The 13,770-nt window shown below is 39.1% G+C and overlaps 1 non-coding gene and 1 pseudogene across 1 annotated transcript; one reads left to right on the top strand and one right to left on the bottom strand.

Moving 5' to 3' along the window:
• The window catches only part of LOC129071108 (TATA-binding protein-associated factor 2N-like), a 40,961-nt pseudogene extending 27,647 nt beyond the window's left edge, over positions 1 to 13,314 (bottom strand).
• On the top strand, positions 5,122 to 5,226 carry LOC129071143 (U6 spliceosomal RNA). Its single transcript, XR_008529211.1, has one exon. It is a non-coding gene; the product is annotated as a U6 spliceosomal RNA (small nuclear RNA).
• Positions 13,315 to 13,770: the final 456 nt, after the last annotated feature.

Here is a 13,770-nt window from a genome sequence, read left to right as displayed (position 1 = left end):
TTAAACAAAAAATATTTGAATAAGTTGTTAAAGTTAAACTTGAGTGATGGCACTTGAGAGGAGGGCAGTCCTAATTAGAGGAAGAAGAGGTAGATGGATACTTACGGTGATTTGAAGGGATCTCCTGAGCACTTTCAAGAGCTTTTTGAATTTGTTGGCACTGGATCTGATGTTTAATTTCACTAAGGATTTAAGCAATTTCCATTTCTGTGACTGGTGTAATACCAACACTGCTCTTATACCCCGCAACCAGAGCCCACGATCAGGGCAAGTTTTCAGCTCACAAATGGAGAGAGGCATATCTTTCAATATGACAAGCATTTAGAGATGAATTATAGAGTTTGATGTGGGTGACTGAGACTGAGCTGAGAATAGTAAAAGAGACTAGGAAGGGCTTTAATGTTGGGACTCTAAGGTTTGAGGAGGGACAGGGGCCAGGACTAGGGTGCGGCAAATGAGGTGTCTGTAGTGCTGAATCTACTCCTTCTTGACCTGGAGAGTGAGTGCCTCTTTAAATGCTGTGCCCTGGGGTCTGAGTGGGGAAAACAGCAATGAGAGCCAGGGACCGACTTGACATTAAGGCTCTAGGAATCCTAGTATCAGAGGTCCTGGGTACAGGAGTTCGAACCTAAGCAAAGACTCTAAGGCTACAGATAAGAACACAAATATTCCATGATAGGGGAAAAAAGGCTCAAAACCAAAGTAGACTGAATATAGAAAGTCAAAAAAGGCTCAAAACCAAAGTAGACTGAATATAGAAAGTGAAAAAAGGCTTCACAGAGGAGACCTTCATTGGAATTATACAACTCTTCTCAGCCCAGAAAAGTGTGGGGTGAAGTGTGATAACACAGGTAGAGGAATCAGCAGATGCAGAGGCATGGAGTTGTGATAGTTTTAGTGGCTGGAATTTAGGGTGTGGTAAGAGATGAGGTTGGGAAACATGTTATGGAGGGCTGTATACACCATGCTGTAGATTTGAACTTTATTTCTGTGGACCTTGGGGAACCATTGAAGGTATTTTATGGTTGGAAGTTACATGGAAAGATTTGTGAATTTAAAAATTATTAAATATGCCCTGACTGGTGTGGCTCAGTTGGCTGGGCATCTTCACACAAAGCAAAAGGTCGTCAGTTCGATTCCCAGTCAGGGCACACACCTAGAGTGCAGGTTTGGTCCCTGGTCAGGGCGCGTATGAGAGGCAACCAACTGATGTTTCTCTCATATATTGATGTTATTCTCCCTCTTTCTCCCTCCATTTCCCTCTCTCTAAAAAAAAATTATTAAATGTTTTCAAATGTAATCATAAGTAAATAGTATAATGAACCCATATATACCCATTAACCACATTCAGTTATCAAGATTTCACCAGTTTTATTTCAGTTATCTTTTTTCTTCCTCTTTCCATTCTTTTAAAAAATTTGGTGAAGTATTTTAAAGCCAATCCCAGACATCATGTTATTTCACCCCTATATATTCAGTAGGCAAGTCTAAAAGGTACAGATACTTTCTTATATAATCATGCTGTCATTATGTTATATTACAGCATTAATAATTCCTTAATAGCATCTGATACCCAGCCCATTATAAAATTTCTCAGATTATCTCAAAAGATTGTCCAACAGTTGGTTTGTTCATATAAGGAACCAAACAAGGACTATATATTACATTTGATTATCTCTTTTTTTTTTCCTGCTTTATCGAAGTTGCTGTAGACTAAATGTTTCTGCCCACCTCCAAATTAATATGTTGAAACTTAACCCCCGATATGATGGTATTTGGAGACAGGGTCTTTAGGAGGGGATTAGTTCATGAGGACAGAACCCTCATGAATGGGATTAGTGCCCTTATGAAAGAGACTCTGAACCAGTCCCTTGCCCCTTCCATAATGTGAGGACACAGTGAAAAGAGGGTAGGCTATGTACTAGTGAGCAGGGTCTCACCAGACACTTCATCTGCCAGTGCCTTGATCTTGGACTTCCTTGCATCTAGAGCTGTGAGAAATAAATTTCTGTTGTTTACATGCCATGTAGTGTACAGTATTTTTTTAAAGCAACTTAGACAAAGACAAGGTGTAACTGAAAATTAAATATTGTATTACAACTTGATGATTTCATATAGGTATAATTTGTGAAGTATTTACCACAATCAAAGGGGGAGGGAGATAATGGGGAAAATGTTGGTCAAACGATACAAAGTTTCAGTTATACAAAATGGTTATTATCTCTAAATATCTCTGAATCTAGAGCAGCGTGTGCCTCACTTTTTCTTTTTTCTTTTTAATTTTTTTTCTTTTATTGATTCCAGAGAGGGGAAGTGAGGGACAAAGGGAGGGAAAAAAACATCGATGTGAAAGAGAAACATCAATCAGTTGCCTCTCACACATGCCCTGACTGGGGACCAAACCCACAACCGAAGCATGTGTCCTGACCAGGAATTGAACCCATGACCCTTTGGGTTTGTGGGATGGCACCTAACCAACTGATCCACACTGGCCAGGGCTCACTTTTTCTTTTTCAAGCCATTGGCTTCTTGTAGAAAGTGGGTCAGTTGTCCTGAGGAAAATCCCACATTTTGGATTTGTCTGTTTTCTTTCTTGTGTTGTCATTTACTTTATTTACCTATACCCCAACCCCATATTTTTCTATAATGGAAGTTAGCCTTAGAGACTGAGTGATATTCAGATTCACCTTTTTTTTTTTTTTGGTCAAGAATACTTCACAGGGGTTGCCATGTAATTCATTCTAAGTCACATGTCTATTCTATCTTTAATGAACAGGTGACAGATTTATTCAATTTTTCATCTAATGGTATAATCCTTTGATGATCATTGGCAGAATTATTTCACTAGGAGTTTCAAAATGGTGATTTCCTAATTTTATCTTCTATATTAATTAGCTGAAATTCTTCTGAAAGTAAACTTTCCCTCATCAACTAGAGCTATTGGGCTACCTGTAAAGGGAAGGCAGGAGAGATGCTTAATTCTTGATTTTGGACTTGGTTACCAATTTTCACAATAAAGACTTGGTGCCCTAGTTACTTCCAGTGATAACCAATGAGTTGTATGTATTTGTTTTCTCTCTATCATGGAATCATATTTTTTTTTAAAAATGTACTCAATGGGTTTCAGTCAATTACATTCATTATTCTTGTTAATGCTCAAATTGTCCCATCTTTTACCAAAGTGTTGCCTCCCATATCCCTCTGACACTACTCACTAGGGTTCCATAGCTTGATTCCTGACATAAAGCTTATATTTCCTGTCCCAGACCTGCCATTTTTAAGGTGCCCTAGTTCATATATATATGAAAGTTTTTTAAAGGTTTATTTTATTCTCGTTCAAGAGAGAGGGGGAGGGAGAGACAGAGAAACATTGATCAGTTGCCTTCTGTATGCACCACAACTGGGGACTCAAACCCACAATCCTGGTGTGTGCCCTAACTGGGAATTGAAAGTGACCTTTTGGTTAAAGGACAATACTCCAACCAACTGAGCCATACCAGCCAGGGAAATAAAGTTTATTTCAAAATTTACAGAGGCAGAAGAAGGGCCCTTGGCGCTTGGGACAGAGAAAGGTAAAGGTAATGAATGTGGGGGAAAGAAGAAGGAGCTGGGAAAGGTTCAGATGTGCTCCTGGGAGAGAAAGTGAGCCTATTTTCCTTTTTTAAATAATAGTTTTATTGAGGTATAATTTACACAGTATAAAATTCACCTATTTAAAGTATATAATTTAATGATTTTTAGTAGATTTACGTAGTTGTGCAACCATGACCACTATCTGATTTTAGAAGCTTTCCATAAGAGTACAAGATCTCTTGTACCCTTTGCCAGTCAATTTCCTTTCCCTCCCCTAGCCCCGGACAACTACTTACCTGTACCTGCTTTGGATCTCTGTAGCTTTGGGTTTTCTAGAGATTTCATGTAAATTGAATTATACACTATATAGCCTTTGCATCTGGCTGCTTTCTCTTAGCATTGTTTTTTTTTATTTTAATTGAGAGGTAGTTCACATATTATAAAATTCACCATTTTAAAAATCTATAACTCGGTGGTGTTTAGTATATTCACAAAGTTGTTTAACCATCACCACTATCTGATTCCAGAATATTTTCATCACACCAGAAGGAAACTCTATACTGTAGAAGTCACTTCCCATCACCCCAAACCTCCCAGACCCTGACAACCAGTAATCTACCTTCTTTCATTATGGATTTGCACACTCTGGACATTTCATATAAATGGAATCATACAGCATGTGGGCTTTTGGTCTGGCTTATTTCACTTAGCATATTGTTTTCAAGGTTCATCCATGTTATAGCACGTGTCAGTGCTTGGTTCATTCCTTATTTGTGTCTGAGTAGTATTCCATTGTATGAATATATCATATTTTGTGTATCCATTCATCAGTTTATGGACATTTTGGGTTGTTTTCACTTTCTGGGTAATGCCAATGTAAGAAATGTTCAAACCTGTAGAGAAGTTTCATGAGTTTATTTGAGTTAAACTGATGACATGCCAGGAAATAAGCTCTCAAATGCTTTGAAGAATGACACTTTTGTTGTTTCTTTTTATACCTTTGGAATTAAGGAATTAAGATGAACATGGGAGGAAAGCTAGGCAGGAAAAACTCTATGATCAGATTACAGGATAGATAACAAGATTATGTGCTCTCTTGAGGGTGGTTACCCTTACAAGGGGTCTGAAAAAGAGGAATTTCAAAGGTGTGTTAACCTAGTGCACAAAAACAATGGATAAGCCTTGCTTACGTTGAAGATAAACCTTTTATATGCCTGGAGCTTGACCACCATGACCTGCCCAGTTAGGAATTTATGATCAGATCGCCCTGTGAGGTTACTTTTGGTTAGATTTATTTTAGAACTCATTTTTCATTTATAGCAATATGTAGTTAAGTCTGTGCTTAACCTTATAAGAAATTGTCATGCTGTCTTCCAAAGCAGCACCATCACTTTGCATTCCCACCAGCAGTGGATGAGGGTTCTAGTTTTCTCTGCATCCTTGCCAATACTTGTTTACTGTCTATCTTTTTTTTTTTTAATCATAGCCATCCTAATAGGTATAACACTTTGGAAAACAGTCAGTAGTTCCTCCAAAGGTAAAGCTCAAGCGCTCACTTTGGCAGCACTTATACTAAAATTGGAATGACACAGAAGATTAGCATGGCCCCTGTGCAAGGATGACATGCAAATTTGTGGGGGAAAAAAGGTTAACCTCGGGGTCTGATCCCTACCCTCCCACCCCCAGAGATTCTTATGGTTTTGTTGCTTTTTAAAATGTGTTTAGTGTCTAGCCTGAATTAATTCTGTAGATTCTGTCTCCTCTTCAGTGTGTAGCCCATTGAAGTTTCTGCTCTGTTTTTGAAAAAAAAAATTTTATTTCTAGGAATCCTTGCTTCCTAGGTGCCACACCTGGGTCAGGATAGCTCAGTGAACAGTCAGTCATTTGGTAGAGGTTGTCCTTTAAGGGACACCTTGGGCCAGTGTTGTCTTCCATCCTTTGTCGATAGAATTGTGTGTGAGTTGGGAAGCATATTCAAAGTTCAGGAAGTTTTTAAGTTTCCTCTGATAGCTACTTTTTCTGCTAGGGCTTCTCATGTCTCCTCTATACCTGTGCAGGTCTTTACGTTCATCCAGGGACATGAAGGTAGCTAGGGCCCTCTCCAGTACCTTGTGATTGAGTGCAGCCTTGCAGGTACACATAGCCTTCCAGACCACCAAGGACAAGGAAGTCTCCCTTATCGAGTCCCCCTGGGGCTGTCTTGTTTTCTGGATCTCTCTGCTAATTTTGTCAGGCTTGTTGTTCTGTTGCTTGCCCCCAGCATTATTGTGACCTCAGGTAACTGTGATGTTGGTTTTCCTTGATCTAAGGAGTTTGCTATTATTTTCAACACCCCCGGGGCATGGGACTTTTTGTGCTCATTCCCAAACAAGTCATTCCAGTCCCTCAGCCAAGTTGTTGGTTTTTAGGGCTTTGCCCTGCCCTGTCCTTGTAAAATCAGCTCCTGTGGAGCTGGGAGAGGGGACATGAATAGCCCCTAGCTAAAACACCATAATTCCTACTGTTCTCACCCAAGGTTCAGTAGGTTTTCTTAAACACTTCTTAATGTATTGTTTAATTTGGGTTTATTTGCATAGTCCTGAAATGGTGGTTTCTAACAGTGTTATACAGTTATATCATTGTGTTTTTGGGGAGAAGACTTGCTGAGCTCCTCACTCTGCCCTTCCTAAAGTCCTGCTTAATTTATGTTTTAAAGGATCATTCTGGTAGCAGTGGAAGATCAGTTGGGTGGAGAGGAAACTGGTGGTCAGTAGTGTAGGATTTTACTCAGTAGTACTTTGTAATTTATAAATGGGAATGGAAAAATAGAAATAGTTGGGTTGATTTTCAGATGGAGAGTCACAGTATAAGGGTGGTGGAAAATCAAGGGGATAGGAGAATGAAGAGTGCTGGCTGCTGTCATTGAAGTCCCGCTGTCCATGGAACCTTTCCTGGGTAAAGGAGGAGGTGAAGGCCACAGGGACACGGTGCCCTTGGAAAATAGGTGAGAAGCTTGATGAATTCAAGTCCTTGAGGAAGTTGAAGGGGAAATTCAAGGAATGTAAGGTCTAAGAGATGTAGAAAAACTAGTAGTTCAGAGAGTGGATTCTGTGTTTGGTTTTGGAAATAGAGCCATTAAAGTTGTCACTGTAGAAATAGACAATTGAAATGGAGTTGAGATGAAATTAGAATCAGATTTGTCAAGGAGCTATTGACAAAGGAGCTGTTGACAAATCTTTTTTGTCAACAAATAGACAGTATTAATATAAAAACTGCTTGCTCTAAGGCTCCCTGCCAGCTAACCGACTTCCTACCTCCATCTCATTGCCAGGAATTATGCACCTCTGTATCCAGATTTGTCAAGGTTTGGGTGTTAGATCATCAAGGGGGATCATGAAGGCTTTCAGGATGAAAGGGGGAAAGAAAACGATTGTTCCCAAAGTCTTCAGTGAACGTAGGGGAGAAAACTGAATTTGACATTTAACATTGAGAGGGTGATAAAATTGAGTAGCATGAACTTGAAAGAAAGGCAGGCTGTTGAGGGAAGATGGTAAAATAATACTTTGAGGATCCAGTGAAGAAGATGCTAACCTAATCTTGATTTATGGGGAGAGGTGAGTGGAGGAAATGAGCAACCTCCAATTAAGAGCTCTGCAAAGGAAACAGTAAAGTTTGCGACACGCAGTGTTAAGGAGGGGTGATAGAGGCTAAATGAATGAGCAAGACCAAAAGCAAGAAAGTTTTAGGAAATGGTGGGTAGTTTTGTTTGTTTGTTTGTTTTTTGTTTTTTGCTTAAGCATAGGGTGCAATTAGAGGTATAATTATTGGAATCTATGTGGTTAGTTTGAAACTCGAATATAACTAGAGCCATTATTTTTAAAAATACTGTTAGTTAGATGATATGCTAAGGAAACTGAACTGATTTTGTTTATATATTAGGGAATTTTTGAAACTGGTATTGATAACTGGGAAGCAGTTTGACAGTTTTGGAATACTTTAACTATGACAAATGTGAGATTGGTGTACAATTATTACATTATTAATAACACCATTGGAATTGAAGTTGACTATAGATCATCATTTTCATAAGAATGTGTTCAGTACACTTGGTGACTTTTGGTCTTTCTGTAATTAGAAAATCAGAGCTTAAAAATGTATTGGCTTTTTAAAATAATATTTTTCTATGCTTTTCCAGAACCATCCACAACCCACAATATATAGAGGACTGAGTAGGATCTGCTTCAGTGTGAGAGTTTTGACCTCAATCACCCTGACTCTGTTTGACATGATTCTGTCTATATATAAGTAAGATATGTAGCTAGAAGAATAGGAGAAGAGAAAACATAAAGAAAAAATGAGACCGAATTGGAGATGTACAGCTCCGTTTTGAAAACCTGAAGATTAACTGCTGTGACAGTGATGTGGCACATTTTCAGTTCTAGCTATCATTTGTTATAAACTGAAAGAACATTGACATAGCTGGATACAGAGGTGCATAATTCCTGGCAATGAGATGGAGGTAGGGAGTCAGTTAGCTGGTAGGGAGCCTTACAGCCAGCAGTTTTTATATTAATACTGTCTATTTGGTGTTGGTTGATAACAGCAGAAAAAATATTTGTGATCACTCTGGGGACTTATTGTATTGATTTCTACTGTTATAATATGAATGTGCTTAATGGCTACTCTTATAAATGTAATATTTCTTTTTTTGTCATTCTAGCAGCCATCAGAAAAGAGATCACAGAAAAGCTATTGCCTGTACAGTCCTCTAAATCATTTGTGACATGGGATATTGAGTCCTCAGGCTGTCAGAATTCCAGTTCACGAGGCAATCTGTGTCACTCTGGTCTAGCCAGGTAAGCAGTCCCTATGGACTAGTTTCTTCTTCTCTATAAAAGAACAAGAAAGAAAAAAAGCAAAGAAGGTGAATATAGAAAAATATAGATGTGATTCATAGACCCTAAAGGAGAAGTTCAGGCCTGAGCCTTAAGCAGCAAAACAGAGTGAAGAGAACCTCAGGGGTTACTTATAATCTCGGTAGAGTGGTATCCATGAAATATAAACACTGGAAGAACTAAGTCTGTTTTGTGACCTGGCTTGACTTCAAGAATGAAGAAACTTAGAGTGAACTGCAATAAAAATATCTGTGAAGGCAAGATTAAAAGGAAGGAAGTATGCTTTGAAGTTAAAATAGATAGAAATTTAAGTGTAATGAAGTATCTTTTACAAATGAAATATTACCTATATCTAGATGATAGTCATATTTAAAATATTTATTTAATATTTAATAGTTAAAAGAATGAATACTGGCTCTTTCACTCACTAGCTGTGTGATCAATGGGGAAATTACTTACCTGCCTTAAACCTCAGTTTCTTTACCTATCAAATAAATTAATGAGTCTCATGGTTATTGTAAGAATCAAATGAAAAAAAATCTGAAGTATATAATATGGTGCCTGGTATGTGCTTAGAATTCAATATATAGTCACTATTAGTATGCGATAGAAAGGAGAGTTAATGAGATTGATGTTCAATAGTGTGATGAATTACTCTCCACAGGTAGGTACACAATTAGCTATTTCTTGTCAGAGCAGCTTGCAGCTTGGAATTTCAGGGTCAGAACCTCTTGGAGGTCAGGCTACAATGAGTGCTAACGAGGCCATTTTGAAGGAGGGTAATTTCCATTGTTCCCTGAGTTTTAACAAATTAGGTCCTTCCATACACTTTCCTGTCAGAATAATGCTTTTTTAAAAGATTTTCTTTATTTATTTTCAAGAGAGGGAAAGTGAGGGAGAAAGAGAGGGAGAGACAGCGATCGTTGCCTCTCGCGCTCTTCCCAGCTGGTGGCCTGGCCAGAATAATGCTTTTAACATTAATATTTTTAGTTCAAGTTACCACGAGTGTCTGTAATATGTTTGCGTGTATAACTTGGATTTTGAATTTTGGAGGAGATGGCAAAATGATGGACAGGTCAGGTGGATAGGCCATGCTAGATGAAAATAGAAGATGCTAAGAGGATTAAAGGTAAAGATTTCTCCATAGTTAGTGCAGATCGCCTTTTGGATCTAAGTCATTTAGGTCATTTGTCTGGGTAGAGTGAAGCAGAATGCCTGCAGTTGAAGGGATCCTAAAATAGAGGTCCTCATGTGGCTCTCTCGCCTGCCTATGGAAGTTAAGGAGGAGGAGATAAGCTTCTCAGGCTAGAATAGATAGCTTTTTATATGGACCTAGTTCTGTTAGGCCTCAAAAGGAGCCATGGAAGAGAAAGGTTAAAGGTACAGGATTTTTTGTTGTTGTTATTTCACATTCTGTTTGAAGAGTCTCTGATTTAAAACATTTTTTTTCCTTTTAAATACTTTATTTTTTAAAGCAGTTCACAGCAAAATTGAACAGAAAGTACATAGTGTTCCTGTACACGCCTTGACCCCACACATGCACAGCCTCCCCCACAATCAAAATCCTGCCCATCCTGTACATTTGGTACAACTGATGAACTTACATCAACAAATCATAATCGCCCAAAGTCCAGAGTTTACATTAGGGTTCACTCTTGGTGTTGTGCATTCTATGGGTTTTTATGAATGTATAAGGACATCTATCCACCGTTATAGTATCATACAGAATAATTTCACCACCCAAAAAAATCTTCTGTGCTTTGCCTATTTATTCCTCCCTAATCCCTAACTCCTAGCTACCACTGATCTTTTTACTGCTAACATTATTTTGATCTGATTTTTAAAAACAGATTTATTGAAATGTAATTCACACACCACAAAATTCACCCATTTAAAGTGTACAATTCGATTGTGTAATTCAATATATTGTTCTTTTCAAAGAAGCATATTTTGGTTTCATTGATTTTCTCTACCAATTTCCTGTTTTCAATTTCATTGATTTCTACTCTAATTCTTATTATTTTTTTATTACATTTTAAAGTTAAATTTATTGGGATGATATTGGTTAATAGGATCGTATATTTCTTTTACTTACTTTGGATTTAATTTGCTCTTTTTTACTTGTTTTCTAAGGTGGAAACTTAGATTATTGGTTTTAGATCTTCTTTTGTAATGTAGGCATTCAATGCTATAAACTTCCCTCTAAGCAGTGCTTTTGCTGCATCCCACAAATTTTTGAGAAGTTGTGTTTCCATTTTCATTTACTCAAAGTGTTTTATTTTTTAAATTTCTCTTGAGATTCCTTCCTTGACACATGTGTTTTTTAAAAATGTGTTGTTTAATCTTCATATATTTTGGAATTTTCTAGTTATCTTTCTGTTATTGATTTCTGGTTTAATTTCATTATGGTCTGAGAGCAGAAATTGTATTGTTTCTATTCTTTTTTTTTTAACCCTCACCTGAGGACATGCTTATTGATTTCAGACAGAAGGGGAGGGAGGGAGAGAGAAAGGGAGAAAAACATCAATGTGAGAGAAGAACATTGATCGATTGGTTGCCTCTTGGATGTGCCCCGACTGAGGGCAAAACCTGCAACCTAGGCATGTGCCTTGACTGGGAATCAAACCTGCGACCTTTTGGTTTATGGGACAATTCTCCAACCCACTGTGCCACACTGGCCAGGCCTCGTTTCTAATCTTTAAAATTATTCTCTTTATATTGGTAAGGTGTGTTTTATGGCTCAGAATTTGATCATTTCTGATTAATGTTCCACATGAGCTTGAGAAGAATGTGTATTTCGCTGTGGTTGGATGAAGTAGACTATAGATGTCAATTACATCCAGTTGCTTGATGATGGTGTTCAGTTCAACTATGTCCTTACTGATTTTCTGACTGCTGAATATGTCCATTTCAGATAGAGCCGTACTGAAGTCTCCAGCTAAGATACTGAATTCATCTATGTCTCTTTGGAGACTTCAAAGCAAGGAAAGTTATCAAGGATAAAGAAGAGCATTACATAATGATAAAAGGGTCACTTATCCAAGAAGATATAACAATACTTAACATGGATGTGCCTAAAACAAACCATCAAATTATGTGATTTATTTCACTGAGCATAATACCATCTAGGTCTATCTATGGTGTCACAAATGGTAAGATTTCATTCTTTTTATGGTTGAGTAATTTACCATTGGGTAAATGTAACACAGCTTTTTATGCACTCATCTACTGATGGACACTTGGGCCGCTTCCAGATCTTGCTGCAGTGAATGTAAGGGTACATATATTCTTTTGAATTAGTGGTTTGGGTTTGTTTGGATGGGAGGTGTCACACTTTCATTTCAAAAACTTGGATTGGTTCAATATCCATGTTGTGGCAAAACCCAGATACCTTACAATACATCAGATTTCCAAAGGTACAAAAAAGTAAAGCAAAATGAGCACTTCTTCCATTACAGGAAATGAATAACACAGATAATATAAAATTAAAGGGTAGAAAAAAAATTGACACTGATTTTCTAAGATAGACCTCTTTACAACCAGGGTCCACAGATCCAATGTGTAAGGAGGCAGCAAAAAGCAGACCTTCCCTGGTTCTGGGTAACCTCATAATAAAATCAGGCCACAGTGCTGCTCTGGCCACTGAGACATCACACACTGCTTAAAACAATTAAAGCTCTGTAAATAGTAAACAAAAGAGTAATTTCTTAGGGGGGGATTAAATAAATGCATATGGGACAGGCCATAGAAAATATGCCAAGTTAAATTCGCTACATAATTATTTGTGTGTGTTCACTCGATATCCAGACAAAGTGTTTGTGCTCAGACCAGGAGTACCTCAGTCAGGCTTGTAGTTATTGTGATGAACGTCGTGTTGCTGGCTTTTCCCAGAAATTTGCTGCCCTGACTAATCATAGCCTGAGGTATAGCCATAATAGCCACAGGGTGAGTATTCATAGCCACTGTCATCCTTCTGGGGAGTGGTGGCCTTGGTTCCAACTCTGACTCTCACCTCCTCCACTTTGCCACCCAGCATTGCTACCTATGTTCCCCTCAGTTGCAGTCCCCACAGTGTCCAGAGACATACTGTGCTGTTGACAGACCTCTTTGGGCTGGGCACTTGGATTTCATACTTATCTCCACTGATGGTGTGGAACTTTTTCTCTACAACCTTCTTCATAGGTTCCTCTTCTTTAAAGGTAATGAAAACAAAGCCTCGTCTTTTGTTTGACTTTTGATCCCTTGGAAGCTCAATGGCCTTCGTCTCCCCAAACTTGACAAAATATTCTCTGATCCCCTCAGTGGCTTTGGGACTCAGACACCCCAGACAAACACTTCCTTTACTAGATCCTTCTTCATGGCCATGGCCTTTTTGTGGTCAATGACATGGCCATCCAGTTTGTGCTCCTTCTGGTCTAGGACCTTCTCCACACTGGCTGCATCTTTGAACAGGGTAAACCCAAACCCTCTTGATGGGCTAGATCCATTTTTCAAAAAGCTTTTATTTATTTATTTTTAAAGAGAGAGAAAGGAATGGAGAAAGAGAGGGAGAGAAACATCCATGTGTGGTTGCCTCTCACATGCCTCCCACTGGGGACCTGGCCTGCAACCCAGGCATGTGCCCTGACTGGGAATGGAACCAGCAACCTTTTGCTTCACAGTCCAGCGCTCAATCCACTGAACCCCACCAGCCAGGGCAGGATCGATTTTTTTTTTAAATTATATAGTCAATGACCTCTCCAAATTTGGTAAAATAATCCTTTAGGTCCTTTGTACTGGTAACCCAGCTCAGGCCAACAAAGAACATTTTTCCTGTGTCGCCCCATGTTGTTCCTGTTACCCTTGGTGCCTTTCTGGTTGCTGGCATGGGGAGTCACTTGTCTGCCTTCCTTGGGTGGGGGGGTCTCGTGCCCATTGGTGCCTGTCACCTCCAAAGGATGCTCCTCATTTGTTTTTTTAGAATAATTTTATTTAGGGGAAGAGAGGGAGAAAGAGAGGGAGAGAAACATCAATGTGTGAGAGAAACATCGATGGGCCACCTCTTACACTTCCCCCACTGGAGACCCGGCTCTCAACACAGGCACCGTGCCCTCACTGGGGAATCTAACCTGCGACATTTTGGTTCATTGGTTGGCGCTCTAGCCACAACAGTCAGGGCGGGATGCACCTCATTTGTCTCCCAAATGCTAGGCCAGGTGTGGGGCGTCTCCTCGCCAGGAGGCGTGCTCGTCCCTACCTGCCGAATAGACGCCCAGTCTCCACTGCCGCCCCCAGGTTCACGCTACCCCGGCTTTGCCTCTGTCCTTGAACAGTCTCTGTCCAG

Source organism: Pteronotus mesoamericanus, unplaced genomic scaffold, assembly GCF_021234165.1.
Source record: "Pteronotus mesoamericanus isolate MK-2021 breed Mesoamerican mustached bat unplaced genomic scaffold, CSHL_Meso_final contig_256, whole genome shotgun sequence".
Taxonomy (NCBI): domain Eukaryota; kingdom Metazoa; phylum Chordata; class Mammalia; order Chiroptera; family Mormoopidae; genus Pteronotus; species Pteronotus mesoamericanus.
This window is presented reverse-complemented; position numbering and strand designations above follow the sequence as displayed.